The following is a 15342-nucleotide window of genomic DNA, read 5'->3' on the forward strand; positions in this document are numbered from 1 at the left end:
AAACTATGGACTTTAGTGAGTAATAATAAATCAATATTGTTTTGTGGTTTGGAACGAATGTACACACTAATGTCAGGTGTTCAAAATACAAGGCCGTGCAGTGGGGAGAAGGAGGAGTATATAGGAACACTGCATTTCCTGATTCACTTTTCTGTAATCTTAGAAGATAAAGGTCTGTAATTTTTTTTTTTTTAATGCAGTGGCAGAGAATCAGAATGATAGGAGAGACTCTAATATCAACTGGGTCTTCAGAGAAGTCTCTCTGAAAAGTTGACCTTTCAGCTGACTGATAGGAGGAGCATTCCAGACAGTGGGAACGGCAAATATAAGGGCTCCATGGACTATATCTTATAGCGTTTTTCACATACTTTGTAAGGTAGACTGATCAGAGATTTTTAATTTTCATGTTCATTAAAGAACAACTGAGGCTCAGTGGTTTACGGAAGTTATTAGGGCTCAGAGAACAAGCTAATGGAGAGAGAAGACCAGGATCTGGGTCTCTATGGGAACGTGACCATTTAGGTGCCGGAATTCTGGGTACATCCACCACATCTCAGAGCCTGGGAGCTAGACCACCAACACTGGCCATCAATACCATGTAATAACAATGGCTGCTGCCCAGTGTGCCCCTTCCTGTAGTTCACCCAGGCTTCCAGTGTCCAGCTATGTGCTTTTCCCACAAATCATAGTTACTCCTGTGACTTCATCAGGCTCCACACCTTCTTTAAAAGCAAAACAAACAAACAAAATGTTGTTGCCATCATAGTACCGTCTCTCCTACATCTCTGTGTCTTCTAAAGCCATATTTTCCCAATTTGGGTCTCTATCAGAATTGTCTGAAGAACTTGGTAAAACTACAGGGACAGAGGCTCTATCCCACATTCATTGGGGTGCATGTGAAAATTTGAAAACAAAACAAAACACAACAAAAATACAGTGCTCTAAAGCAGAACTCCTCAAACTTCCATGTGTCTGTGAATCACCTGGAAATCTGGTTCAGTAGATCTCCAAGGGCGCTGAGATTCTGAATTTCTAAAAGGCTGCTGGGTGGTATGGGTACTATTGGTCTGTGGAGCACACTGCGATTGGTGAAGAGTGTAAACAGAGGGCTATGGCCAGTAGTAGTGTGGGATCCTGGAATGAATAACCGATCTCCCATAGGTTTGGCAGCATTTTCTCTCAAAAGAAAAATGCCCATTTTCCTTTTCAGAATTTTTCTGTCAGGTGCTGAGTAAGATTTTCCTTCAGTTCTGTTGGAGAGACACGTGCAACAGAAGTACAGTGGTACCTGTCACTACACATTGGGACAGAGAAATAAAAACAGTGGCGGGAGTCCTGGCTATATCCATTCATAGCCACTGTGTCATTCATTCCTGTTTCTTACACCCAATCGCTCCACAAGTAACTAGAAGTTGTTTAAGGAAAATATGGTGAATTTCTTTCCCAAATCATAATAGTTGCATTTGTGCAGTGTACACTTTCTTCCAGGCATTAACCAATTTATTATATGCAAACCTTTATTCTGTTTTTAAAAATAATGAGGGTTAAACACATGTCCAGAGGTGCATAAGGGATAGAGTCCAATTTCAACACCTGGATAATACAAAGTCCATGCTACCATCTTTCTGCCAATATGACCCAGATTACAAAAGCATCTTTGCCTAAAATTGGGTATTTTGGATACGCCATTGAGTAAGGTACAGTCGATGTTGATCATAGGGAATCTAGACTCTTGCTTAGTAGTGAATAATGTGGGGTTTCAGTATTGATGATAAATCTTAAGACTTTATGGAAGCTCTCTTGGTAATATCTGTGATTTTTGCGGGGGTGGAGGGGACATAAGCCAGTGTGGAGTATAGGAAAGAATACTTAGCTAGGAAGCAGGAGACAGATATTCCTGTCCTGACTCTGGCCCTGGTTTGATGACTTTGAATAAGTCATTTTCCCATCCTTAGCCTCAATTTCTGAATCAATACAATAACTGATTTGTTTAGGTCATCTCAGCAGGATTTTGTGGCTTTTTCACGGACTATAAAACATCTACTTCAGTACTGCTGAATTAAAATAAAGACCTGATCAATAAACTCATGGTTTATTAGAGTAGAAATCTGCTCTGCTGTGACCTGTTCAAGGTTATGCTGTGACTTGGTGGCAGAGCAAGGACAAGGACCTAGGTATTCTCAATCTTGGTGCAGTGTTTCTCCCACATAAGGCCCTAGTAAAATGGTCACTTAATATGCATCTAAATAAAAAAGGGGATTGTTGAAATGCAGTAGCCTGTGTTGGAAAAATCTTCAGACCAGGGGTGTTTTTTATAAATACAAAAAAACACTTGCAGTTTTGCATGAAATAATAAATAGAAACTTGTAATAAATAAAAAAATAAGCTTAAATAGCTGACATGTATTGTATTCTCCCCATCAGACATCATGAGACATCAGGGAACAAAGATATATGGGCAGTGACTCTGATGACAGTTTTTTGTCACTTTCCACCTCTGTGCAGTTTTCCCACCTGAAAAATGGAACTAATGATAACAGACATGGCATGAGGTTGTGGGAAGTAGTGGGTTAGGTACATGGAAAGCACTAGGAAGGCACCTGGGAAAGGGCATTCTCAAAAAGATATCTGATATTATCACAATTTTACAGATGAGGTGATTGGGCTCCAGAGGCATTTCATGACCCCAGGAGCTCCTCAGTGCAGCCATGCAGCTAGGACCATTTTCTCAGCAGAACCTTCTGCCACATCACTGGTTCATGGAGAAACCATACAGTTCAGAGCCAGAAACCAAGGTATGGATCCTTTTTCAGCTCTATTCTCAATTTATGGCCCTGAACAAATTCCCTCAGTGCTCTGATCTTGGCTTCATCTAAGAACAGACATTAACAGTGATATGTCTTCTACATATTGGTCACAACCAAACTCGAATGTTCCTTGACAGAGTCAGGTTTGGTGAAATGAGGGTGTCCCCCCAGTGGCCATGGAGGTAATGCAGAGGAGTGGCCATGTGGTGCTGCTGGACACAGGGTGATCCATAGTCACCCAGCATGGTCCCCAGTTAGTGACTTTCAGTATATGTGCTGCCGAAGCGAGCACAGTTAGTGATTTTCAAAATGCAAGGTGAGGACGGCTCTGTTAGGCAGGGAGAGGGCCTCACAGACACAAGTGAGTTGTAAGAGAACTCTCAGTTGCTTTAAGGCACCTTGAGCCACTTGACCTTGATGAAAGACATCTGGGGCCTGTGTGATGAGGTCACTGAATTCCTGGGGTGAATCCTTGAAGATCTCTGGACAGTAGTGGGATCTCCAGTTTGTGCTCTAAGATGTGGAGCCATGTGTTTATGCAGATCTGTCCAAACTCCCTCTCAGTAGAACACTTCTGTGGCTTGCCATGATTCAAAGGATGAAGCCAAAGCTCTTTAAAAGGAGGACGTGACTGACTTCTCATACCTGGTAGAGCCCCTGCCTGTCCCTCCCGCTTCATCCGGCACCTGGCTTCCATCCCACACTGCCCTTCTTCAGCCTGGAACATCACCTCGTCGGCAAGGCCACCGCGCATCGCATGTGCTGTTCCCCCGGAAATGTGCTGCTCCTCCCTGCCTCCTTTCTGACGTCATTCCCGCATAACTTTCCAATCTCAGGGGGATCATTTCTTTGGCATATCTTCTCGTTGCTACCCCAGACTCTTTATTAGCTCAAATCTCTTAGTGACTGTGTGGCACCACGCACCCCTTCTTGGTAGCACTTGTGACATGTGGAGTTTTCCATTCAGTTGTCTAATTCTCTTATTACCGTCTTTCTCCCCTGTGCAGTGGGAGAGCAGGGACAAATTTTACTCCTGGTCTTTACAACCAAAAATAGTGTCTGGACATGACAGGTGTTAAAAGCAATTTTTTTTTTTTTTTTTTTTTTTAATGAATGCAACTAGTTTTCCAATGGTGTAACCAGTCTGACACATAAGAAAAAGTAGCAAGGCATTTAGTGAGGACTTTGTGATCTCCCCTAGGGAACAAAGGGAGAAATCCACTCTCAGGTATAGTACAAATGGGTTCATGTCTAATACATCAAGGTGAATTCCTTAAATTTTCCTTTGGGGTCGATTGGAGAAAGGATGATCATAGCTGGATCCTAAATCCAGAATATAGCAATAATTTGGATAAAGATGGATAGAGTTGATAGAAAAATCAAGATCACAAAAGTAATTAACTAGTTGAAATATTGAGGCAAATCTAAAAAAATCCACATTGAGCTTTGATAAAACTAAAAGTCATTATTTTGGGCTAAGGTGAAGAAATAAACAAAAATTCTCCCAGCGGAGGATAGTAAGGATGATTAGGAAAAACATACAAACAACTCTTGTGCTCAAGGATTCCAAGCTTTGTGTGTGGCCCCCCAAAGCGCCTCAGCTAACTCATAGGAACACCATAGGAGTATGTAAGCAAAACACGACTACTAGCTTGTTCATGGGTTCAACATGAGATGGATCTACTGGATCTACATTTCTTGCCATCATGTTATATGTATGTGAAGCTGGGTTTGGAGAGGCTGTTGGGTTAAAAAGCAAGCACCATGTGAAAATCAACCTGGAACAGAAAGCAAGGGTTGGAAGGCTTAAAAAATGTGCAGAGCCCAGAAGGTTTACACATCTAGTTAGTAACTAACCACTTATTTAAGAATGAAATGAAATATTTTTCTTTCAATTCATTCATATTATTTCTTTTTAAATTCATATTATTTCTAAATAACCATTTAGTTGTCAGAACATAAACACTTATTAAATTATTTACACCTAACTATTGAGTAAACTGTAACTGTTAGGTGTTTCTTCTGGTTTAGGTGTGCTATGGCAAACTTACCCAGACATAAGGTTATGAAAACCAAGAAAATTTCGGAATCTCTGTCCTTGATATTTAGGTCCTAACTTAAAGAAATACCTGCAGAGAGGGAAGAAAATGAATTGATTTCAGAAACATCTTTATAATATTTTTTTCCTTTTATATACTAATGCTTGACAATTGCGAGTTCACTAAGAACCTGTATTTAAATCACTTAGTATAACACTTGATATATAGTATACACTGTATAAATTATTGCTTTTTTATAAGAAACATGTAGAAAAGAGTAAAATGGCAGATAACTATCAGAGAGAAAACAAAAGCAACCTGTGAAAAACTTGTTGATATACTCTCTTCTAGTATGTTTATGAATAATTATAATCAATATGGTTTTATGGAATTATAATCAATAATTATAATCAATATATCAATAAATATAATCAATATGGTAGGCTACTTTGTTCCCTACAATTTTTATCAGAGATATTTGTGCCTTTGAATATTTTCATAAAGTTATTTTCATGGCTCGGCAATTCTCCACTGTGCGAGTATATCATAGTTTATGTACTTTCTCCGTGATAATTTAACATTTCTCCCAATGTCCTCTATCATAAAAATGCTTTGCTATATGCTTGTGTAAACATATTTTTGTACACAGCTCAAGTAAGTTTAATGAATATAAATTCAGTAAACATTTTACAGATAAAGCATAGTATTGCATGATTGATTAAATATAAAGAACATATGGAAGAGAGAGGAGCTGAGATAAATTAGGTGGCTGGGTGGAAGGTGTTCACAGGCTGTGACATAGTAAGGAGCAAGGGAAGTTTTGGGGGGCTCAAGATGAAGTTAACAGATACTGAGCATGGACTGCCTTGGGAATAGATGAAGGTACCCAGAGACAAATCAGAGCTATAAGTTTAAAATCTAAAATATGTCTTGGCTGAAGATAAGGGACTAGTAATCCTTTAAGACATAAATATGTATATAGATGTATATGTGTTCACGCATATATGAATGTGTGTGTATCTACATCTGCACACAGACACATGATATGTGAGCAGATGTGATCACCTGGGGAGAAAATACAGAATCATCGGCATATGGTCTGGGGCAAAGAAGGTGATCACATCAATGTGTAGAGTGTGGCCAGAGCACAGGTAAGCTCTACGTTCATTTTTCAGTGCCAGGTTTAAACAGACTTGAACAGAGAAGCCAGGTCTCTGAGTAAAGGTGTCAGAATGAAGCCAAATCCCAGACTCCATGTGCAAGGGGGCGTTGAATGAATGAGAGACTATAAACATGGGACAGTGAGATAAAGCAGAGCCAAAACTCCACTGGCAGCTACCAGATGAGGCAGAGTTATAATTTATGTGACTACTCTTCCTCAGGTATCAGTAAGCTAAGTAGAAAGTAACAGCAAATCCTCCAAATCTGGAGCAAAGGTAGGCAAGGAGTCTCAAATAAGGTAGGAAATGTGTCAAAGAAAACCAAACCTGTATCGACTGAACAAATAGGAAGGCTGGAGAGAGTTAACAGAAATCAGAAGGAATGGTATGAGAAGCAGGCATGAGAAACACATTTTGAATGAAAGAATAGAATCTGGAGGGAAACAAAGCTGAGAAAAAGAAAATGAATCCTGTCAGATGCTTGTAGTGTATAAGATCTTGGAAAAATGAATTCAATAGGATATGAGTTCAAAGACAGTGTTATTACTGCTTGAGGGAGCATACTAAAATCCCAAACAACCTTATGATTGGTCTAAAGTATATGTTTAAGAGCATAGAGTAATTAAATTAATCAAACTAATAGCATAAAGAAAACATTTGAAAAGTCTAAGGGAATGTAAAAAAAGACAAAATATTAAAATAACTATAGGAAAAATGCTAAGCATGAAAAATAGGGAAAATATATATATATCATGAAGAATTTTATTGAAGTAAAGAACTCAGAAATTAAAGAAGTACTTAACTTTTGGATTAAAAGGATCCTCTGTTTAATAGAAAGAAGTGATATGTTTTAATTGAGAGTAAGTGATATCCTAAAGAAGTTACTGAATTTTAATGAGCAAAGAACATTTCTTCTTGTATTTAGAGGAAACCAAGCAACCAGCTAAGACAGGGGAGAAGCTGGATGGCCTAAAAATTCTCCACGACATTTAATATAAGTAGATAATGGCCCAATGTCAACATTTTGAGGAAAAGAGGACAATCTCTGAATATCATATCCAGTCATGTTGCTATGTGAGGACAAAGCCAGGGATGTGCTGACATGAAAGTACGTGGGGACATAGCCCTCCCAGACTTCTGTAATTAATAGTCAAAGCCACCAAGAGGATAACTCAACATAAAGATCTAAGAGGGGAGAAACCATAGTAAAACCATCAGAAACCATCAAGTACAGAACGAAAACCAAAAACAGAGGATAAATTGTGAATTGTTACTAGAATGTACATTCTCAAAAACTCCAAACTCCATAAACGATGAAATTGCAAAGTGGGAGCAGAACAGCCCCATGTATAACGGTGACCATTATTCTCTTTCATATCAGGAAGATCAGTGATCTAGCCTAGAGTTAAATCAGAAAGACTTTTATTTTGTTTTTAAATTGCTATCAGAGTCAGTTGATGCTCTTAAATAATCACTTTTCTTCACTTCAGGGAGCAGTTAAAAAAATATTATCTCTTGAGATGAAGAGACATTTATCTGTTTTGCCAAATATTTCTCTACTTTGGAAATTACTTGCTTCACTTTCTTTGAAGCTTGTTAAATTATAGTTAAGCTCAATACTTTCATTATAAGACAACAAGTAGGGTATAATCTGACTTTCATAAACTTAAAAATGTTTTCATTGCTAAAGATTTCTATGGTTCTATCTATCATGCCTTTAAAAAAATCTATCATTATTTATATTTTCATCCTCACAGTGCAGAGCAAATTCAGGAAAGTTGTTACTGATGATCAGTTTTCTCTGGTTTATGGAATTGTGGATGACTTATAGTTTTATTATTTTTACTTGAACATGTTGATTTAACATGTTGATGAGAAATGATACATTCTTTTATCTTATTTAATTTTATACAGTAAATATTTGTTGAGCACCTGCTATGTGATGGCATTATCTTAAGCCACAAGGATAGCAAGGGACACAGCAAATATTTGCTTTCATGGCACTTATATTCTAGTGGGGGAAACAGACAATCAACAGTTAAATAATTAACATATCCCGTAGAAGGAATCTAGAATTCAAATTAAACAATAAACTCATTTTCAAACCAGAAGAGGAGGACATCCAGGGGATGGGAACACATTCCAAAGATGATCATATAGGACCATTTACTTGAATTAAGAGCTTTAAGAGGCAGGTGAAAGATGTGAGAAGGTTCATCTTGCAAAAGAAGTAAGAAATGTCAACAAATATCTCAAGAGTCATCATTTGGAAAAAGTAGAACTTGGCAAACCCAAAAAGCAGATTTCAGATCGTGGGTTACCAAGGTGCAGGGAGGCAATATTTAGTTTACTATTTAGAACAACACAGTAATTACAGCTGTTGGAATCCATAACATCCTGCCATGGCAATGCCAGCACTGCTTAAACAGTCATAAGTGGGATGAACATTTTGGGGGAACATGGCGCAGAAATTCACAAATATTTTGGACATTGTTCTAGATAAGACAGCATACACATTTCTGTAAGACTCCATCCTTTTGTCAGGTACCCTGACAACCTGTCACTTAAGAATTCATGGGTGTGAGGAGGGGAGAGAGATTAAAGTCAGCTACATCATAATTATGTACAGTGGTATCTATCAAGTGTTGTCCTGTAAGTGTGGTACATACTCCTAGGATTTAGGGAAATAAGTGTATTTATTTTAGAATCAACAGAGAAAATTTTTTTTTTGTTTTAAATTGAGTTCAAGTAAAAATTCCACCCACAGCTGAATTGCTTGTTCATCCCCTATTAATTAAGGCGGTGTAGAACTACTCTAATTCCCTCCAATAATTTAATGATTTAGGATTTACCAAGCATGTCCCCTTTATTTTTAACTGTAGTTTCAAGGGAAAGCTTGTTTCTAGTAATAAAAGTAGTTTAACCACTTAAACAATCTGTTTTTTGCTACAAGTATAATTTCATCTATGGAAATAATTGCCTTTGTCTTCCTAGTCTCCCCAAAACAAGCTCATAATAATACTCAGTGGAGTAATAGAGAACTCATATTGTTGTATCCAGACCTAGTCATTCATGAAACTGGAAACATACACACACACACACACACACACACACACACACACACACACACACACACACCTTTTAGCATTCCTTCTTCTCCATCTTCTCATTTATTCTAAGTTAAAGTAAGTTTAAGGGTCAAGAGCTAGAGCCTTGTCTCCTGGCTTTCTGGTTAGGATTCTACCTGTTTTCACCTGACCAAGGATGTTAAGATATCAAAAGCTATAGATAGAGTACAAAGGGCATATGAGGAAGCTTTGGGTTTTCTCATGATCAGTCCTTCAACCCATAGATGTCCCCTCAAAGGTGCTAGCAGAGGGAGCGTGCAACTATTCAGAATTAGGAAAAGGAGCTTCATTGATGGTTGAGAAGGACACAGTAGCCTAGACTGTCAGTTACTCCTACCACCATAAATGTAGGGCTTTCGAAAAAAAGCTGGAATGAAGAATAATGCTTTTCCTGGGGTTGATGTTGTTTCTACCCCCACACCCCACATCTGTAAAATGGAACATGCAATAAATCATACAAGGGTAGTGAGAGGTCCATGACCCAGAACCCAAACTTAGTTCCTATGCTGCTGCATGATCAAGGCCTGATGTCAGCTTCATGTCAACCAGTGTCAAGGCAGAGAGAATGAGGGACAACCTCACTCCCCAAAGAGGCACAGTCTGGACTGTGGATACAAAGTCATCAAGTTTAGTGTCCCACCAACCTGATATTAGACTGAATGGGAGGTATACCTGAGTAGAGTAAGTGCAAACCTAGGGAGGGAATCTCTGACTCTCCCCACATCACTCTTTCCTCTCTGAACTGATCGTTGGTCAGAGGAATTATCCTACAGGAAACAGAAAAAAACAAAAACAAAATGCTTGTTTTCAATAAGAGAAATTTTGAATTTTGCAATTTGAAAATTTTGAGGCCCATGAAAGCCAGTAATTTCCAACTGAACAGATGTATTTTTTTTTATATTTATTTATATACTTGACAGACAGAGATCACAAGCAGTCAGAGAGGCAGGTAGAGAGAGAGGAAGGGAAGCAGGCCTCTGGCTGAGCAGAGAGCCCGATGTGGGGCTCAATCCCAGGACCCTGGGATCATGAGCCAGAGCCGAAGGCAGAGGCTTTAACCCACTGAGCCACCCAGGTGCCCCCAGATGCATTTTTTTTTTTAAGAAAATTTTGTTTGGCCTCAAGGTAAAGAGCTTACTGTACAACACAGGTATACAAAACCCTTTTCCTGTCTTTAGAAAGCATGCTGCCTTGTGAATGGATCATAGAGCCATTTTAGAATGTTGTAAAAGGGACCTTCAGGAAAGGCTGCATTGCATGGATTTATTTATGAAGGAAACAGATTGAAGCTACTTACATGAGCAGAGCAGTGACAGTAGCAAAGACCCAGTGAGCTGTCCAGGGCCCTCCTCTTCTGAGATCACCAAGCAGGAAGGGGATAGTTCAGCATGAGGTGTGGAATGAGAGCCCAAGTATGATGGTGCAGGGAGACTGGTCTAGAAGAACTAGGACAGCTTTCTGGCATTAGTGGGAGGAATGAGGCTTTAGGCTTGGGAAATGAGAATTCTCCAGGCAAAATGGACCTAACTGGCAAGGGTGGCCCCGGCCTGGCCTGTCTCCAGTGCAGGAGGACCTGACAAGCCATTGCTACAGGTAGGCTGTGCTATGCATACATCAACCTTGGTGTCTACTTTGAACTCACTTCTGTAGTTACTGAAAAGCTGGAAAGGAACTGTAAAAACACTCCATCTTGCCTCCTTTGTCCACTCTGTATTTTAAAAATGAGGAAACTAGGGGCACCTGGGTGGTTCAGCAGGTTAAGCCTCTGCCTTTGGCTCAGGTCATGATCCCAGGGTCCTGGGATTGAGCCCCGCATTAGGCTCTTTGCTCAGCAGGGAGCCTGCTTCCCTCTCTTCTCTCTCTGTCTGCCTCTCTGCCTACCTGTGACCTATCAAATAAATAAATAAAATATTTTTTAAAAAATGAGGAAACTAGTCTAGAAGAAGTAACCTACCCATTGTAACCAGGGCTTTAACATTAGAGCCAGACCTGGACCTGGCTTCTTTCTGGATAAAATTCTCAAAAGCCCAGTGAAGTCTTTTCATTATGGAAGACCTAAGTACACATTGGTTTTTGTGGCACAGACCTCCACCTATCATTTTGAGCCATGCTCTTTTTAGTCTAAAAGTTCTCATTTTCCAAAGTAAATCATTTCTTAACGGAGCAGACTCCAAACAAACTTCTCCCTGATTTTAATCATGCGGGCCTGACAACACACAGTGTAGGCTTGACTTTCCATCAAAGACAATTCCTTTTCCAACCCTGAACTCCCCTTCTCTTCCCCGAACTATTTCATAGTTTGGTCCCAAGGTTTCGATGTCAGAGTTTGCAAGAAATCTGGCTCTGGGGTATAATCTAGCCAAGCATTCTTCTCAAGGAGAACTGAAACCTAAGTTACTAAGCTATAAGAAGACTTCTTTCAGAACGATTTACTTTCCCTCTAATGAGATCAGGATCTTCTGTTCTGGTCCTGAGTTTCTCCTCACATAAACCATCAAAGGGATCAATTACTGATTACTGATGCTGAGAATTGAAACCGCATTGTTGCAGTTTCAGATGGAGAATTTCAGCGTCTGAATGTGTTTTTTCCCTGTTTTCTCCTCTTCAAGCTAGGGCAGGGGAGGGAACCCCATAATAACTGATGTGGAAATATCCATCAAGAAAGAACTGCAAAATAAATTAGGAAAGGAAAACAGGAAGGAGGGAAAGAAAAATAGGAAGGAAGGAAGGAAGGAAGGAAGGAAGGAAGGAAGGAAGGAAGAAAAGAAGGCAGGAAGGCAGGCAGGCAGGCATTCAGGCAGGCAGGCAGGCAGGCGAACAAGCTACATATACTCTTTTCTGCCATCAATCATGTCTTTCTTCTGGCTTACTCCTCTGTTGTCAATCTTCTTTATGTTATGCAATGACATGCAATATTACATGTTGAAAGTAAAAGGGGCTGTACATTTTTCCCAGTTATTTTTGGAGACAAAAACACCTGTACATACATTAATAATAATGAGGATGTTCTTATTATGAAGACAATGGCAACACAGCTAACATTTGCATAGCTCTTATGTGTCAGGGGCCAGGAAAAGGCTTTTGTTCATCCATCCCACAGATGTGTGATGAGCCCTTGGATGTGTGCTGGGCAGGCTCTAGAATTGAAGGTACAGCAGCGAACAATATGCAAAAGACTGCCTTTTTGTGGCACTGACATTGTTCCAGTGAAATCCTTTCCATGAATTACCTCCTCTATTTGCATGAATGCGCTCAGTCCCTGTCCTAAGTTTAGGATGTAGGTATGACAAGTTCTTTTGAGTCTACAGAGAGGAAACTTAAGATTCAAAAAAGTGAAATACTGCATCCAACTTTACAAAACCCGAATGTGATCCAGCTGGGATTCGCACCCAGGAATAGGAAATCACAACCTGCGCTCTGAATATATCATCTCATTGAATTCTTGGTGCAGTCTTCCCTTGTGACTGCACTCATCATGCATTTTGTGTCTGAGGAAACTAGAGGTTATGTCACTCCCCGAATCCCATATCTGAGACTTGGATTTAGGATTCCACCAGTTTCCTTTGCTCGTTTTTCCATGTGTGGGCTTCACACATGCAAGGCACACACATATCCCTGAGCTAATGCCCCTTGTCCCTCTGGATGACCTTTGACACATGAGCAGTGGGGATCTGGAGGGGCACAAATTCTTTGTGAAAATGGCTGGGCTCTCATTCACAAATGAGGAAAACCTTGTTTTCCGTGGGTGCTCTTGCCATTTTCATACCGGAGATGACATTTCTGCGTGTTATGTTATCAGTTTTGAAATACAGTTGGGTTCATTGGTACACATTTGTAGATTTTTCTTGTATCCCAGTCTAACTGATTTCATTGTATTTTGGTAAAAGTGTAGAGCATTAGCATGCTTTTAAAAGTGAAAGTGATGGGGAGACAAACCATGAGTGACTCTTAATCTCACAAAACAAACTGAGGGTTGCTGGGGGGAGGGGGTTGGGAGAAGGGGGTGGGGTTATGGACACTGGGGAGGGTATGTGCTTTGGTGAGTGCTGTGAAGTGTGTAAACCTGGTGATTCACAGACCTGTACCCCTGGGGATAAAAATATATGTTTATAAAAAATAAAAAATTATTTTAAAAAATCTATGGAAAACTTATAAAAAAAAGTTTTCTCAGCGAAAAAAAATAAAATAAAAGTGAAAGTGATGCAAAAATGTTAGACTCAAAGAAATGTCCTCCCTACCACAACCTGTCTACTTTTCCTTTCATCCCTTGCAGGTAAACCAGCTTGGGTCTTTTTGGTTTTTCCTTCCTGTGTTCTGTTTTGTGACAGTAAGCCGATATATACATCTTATATTGCTTTATCTTCTCTTACCTACCCAAATGTTAGCACACTCTATATACTTTGTGGCTCAGTTCATGGAGACCTTTCTTATTAATTTTCCCAGTTGCGTTGCATTATTTGGGGTGGATGTAATGTAGTTTCTTGAGTGAGTCTTCTATATTTGGCCATTTAGGTTGATTCCAACATCTTGCAGTTACAAATAATGTTGCAAATAATAACCTTATGCAAATTTATTTTCCTGATTTTGGACATGTATCATCAAATACATTCTTAGAAGATTCAGGGTTAAGAGGTAAATTCTTAGTGGATTTCTGGCTAAATGAACATTCAGTTTTAGTAGATATTGCTAAATTTCTCTCTGTTATGATATTGTTTTTATTTCCATCATTAGTATATGAAAGGTTGTTTTCCTACAGTTTTGCCTGCAGTGTGGTTTCTTAAGTTGGTGGATTTCTTGCTAATCTAACTGATGAGCAATGATATTTTAGTGTAGTTTTAAATTTGTATTTCTCTCATGAATAGGATTGAATATATGTTAATAATATATTAAAAATACATTTTTTGAAATTTTTAAATGTCCTTTCCTCATTTTTTTGTCTACTCCCTATCAACTAAAAATAAAGTCATCATATTTTAGTGATATTAGTCACATATCCATATTTTTCTTCCAATTTGTCCATTTTTCTTGTAACTTTGTTTCTTTTACCATAGTTTAAAATATTTTTTTTTGTAAAATGTATCAGTTTTTTTTTTAATTGAGGCTGGATTTTGTATCCTGGACTACCTTTTTTTTATACTCAGGTTATGTAAGAATTTTCTTCTCATATTCAAATAGTTCTATATGTTTTACATTTTTGATATATTAGTTTACTCTTACATATGATGTAAGAAAATGTTCCTATTTAAAATTTTCAAATGGCCATCCAGTTATTCTAATATCATCCATTAAAAGCCCCTTTCCTCAATGATATGAGACACTACCTTTTTAATATACTAAATTTTCATATGTAGTTCATTGTGTTTCTGGGCTTTTTGTTTCATTCCATTGGTCTTCTATTTGTGCATTAGTATGTTTGAGTATGTGTGGCTGTGTGTTTCAATATCCATTAAAACTAATTCTACTCCCTCATTGGTCTTTTTTTACTGTATTATTGAGACAAATGTTATGTTATTGTATGTTAAATGTTTCCACAAGGACTTCAGTATCAGTTTACCTAGTTATAGTAAAAAAAAAAAAAAAAAAAAAAAAGTTTCTTTTTAATTGAGACAAATTAAAATTTCTCCCAGTTAGCCCTTAGTTGGCTAGAGTTCATCCTTTAACACATTCCCCAGAAAGAAATGGAGAATGTGGTTATTTCTTGTGTTCCTACATGTTCAAAACTTGGTTTCTATAGCTTTTTTAGCTGAATGATCATTTGGCCTAATGTCCTTGAGTTACTTATAAATCTCCTACTGTAGCATTGCTTTATCTTTGTTCTCAAAGAGACTCCCTGATGGATTCATGTCACAGATTTGCCCAAACATGTAGACTGTATACTGGTACCATCAGTGAACTCTAATGTAAACTATGGGCTTTGAGTAATTATGTCACTCGGTGTAACATCAGTTGTAACAAATGTACCACTCTGATGAGGAATGTTGGTAATGGGGATGGCTCTGCACATGTAGGACAATGAATATATGGGAAATCTCTGTAGCTTCTGCTCAATTGTTTCACAAACCTAAAATCTCTACCCCCCCAAAAAAGCTTAATCACCACCACCACCACCACCACCATCATCACCGTCGTCATCGTCATCATCATCGTCGTCGTTATCAACCTTGGTTATTGAAACCAGTGTGGAGGCAGATATTCCAGTATTTAGAATA

The sequence above is a fragment of the Mustela lutreola genome, chromosome 9, assembly GCF_030435805.1.
Source record: "Mustela lutreola isolate mMusLut2 chromosome 9, mMusLut2.pri, whole genome shotgun sequence".
Lineage (NCBI taxonomy): Eukaryota > Metazoa > Chordata > Mammalia > Carnivora > Mustelidae > Mustela > Mustela lutreola.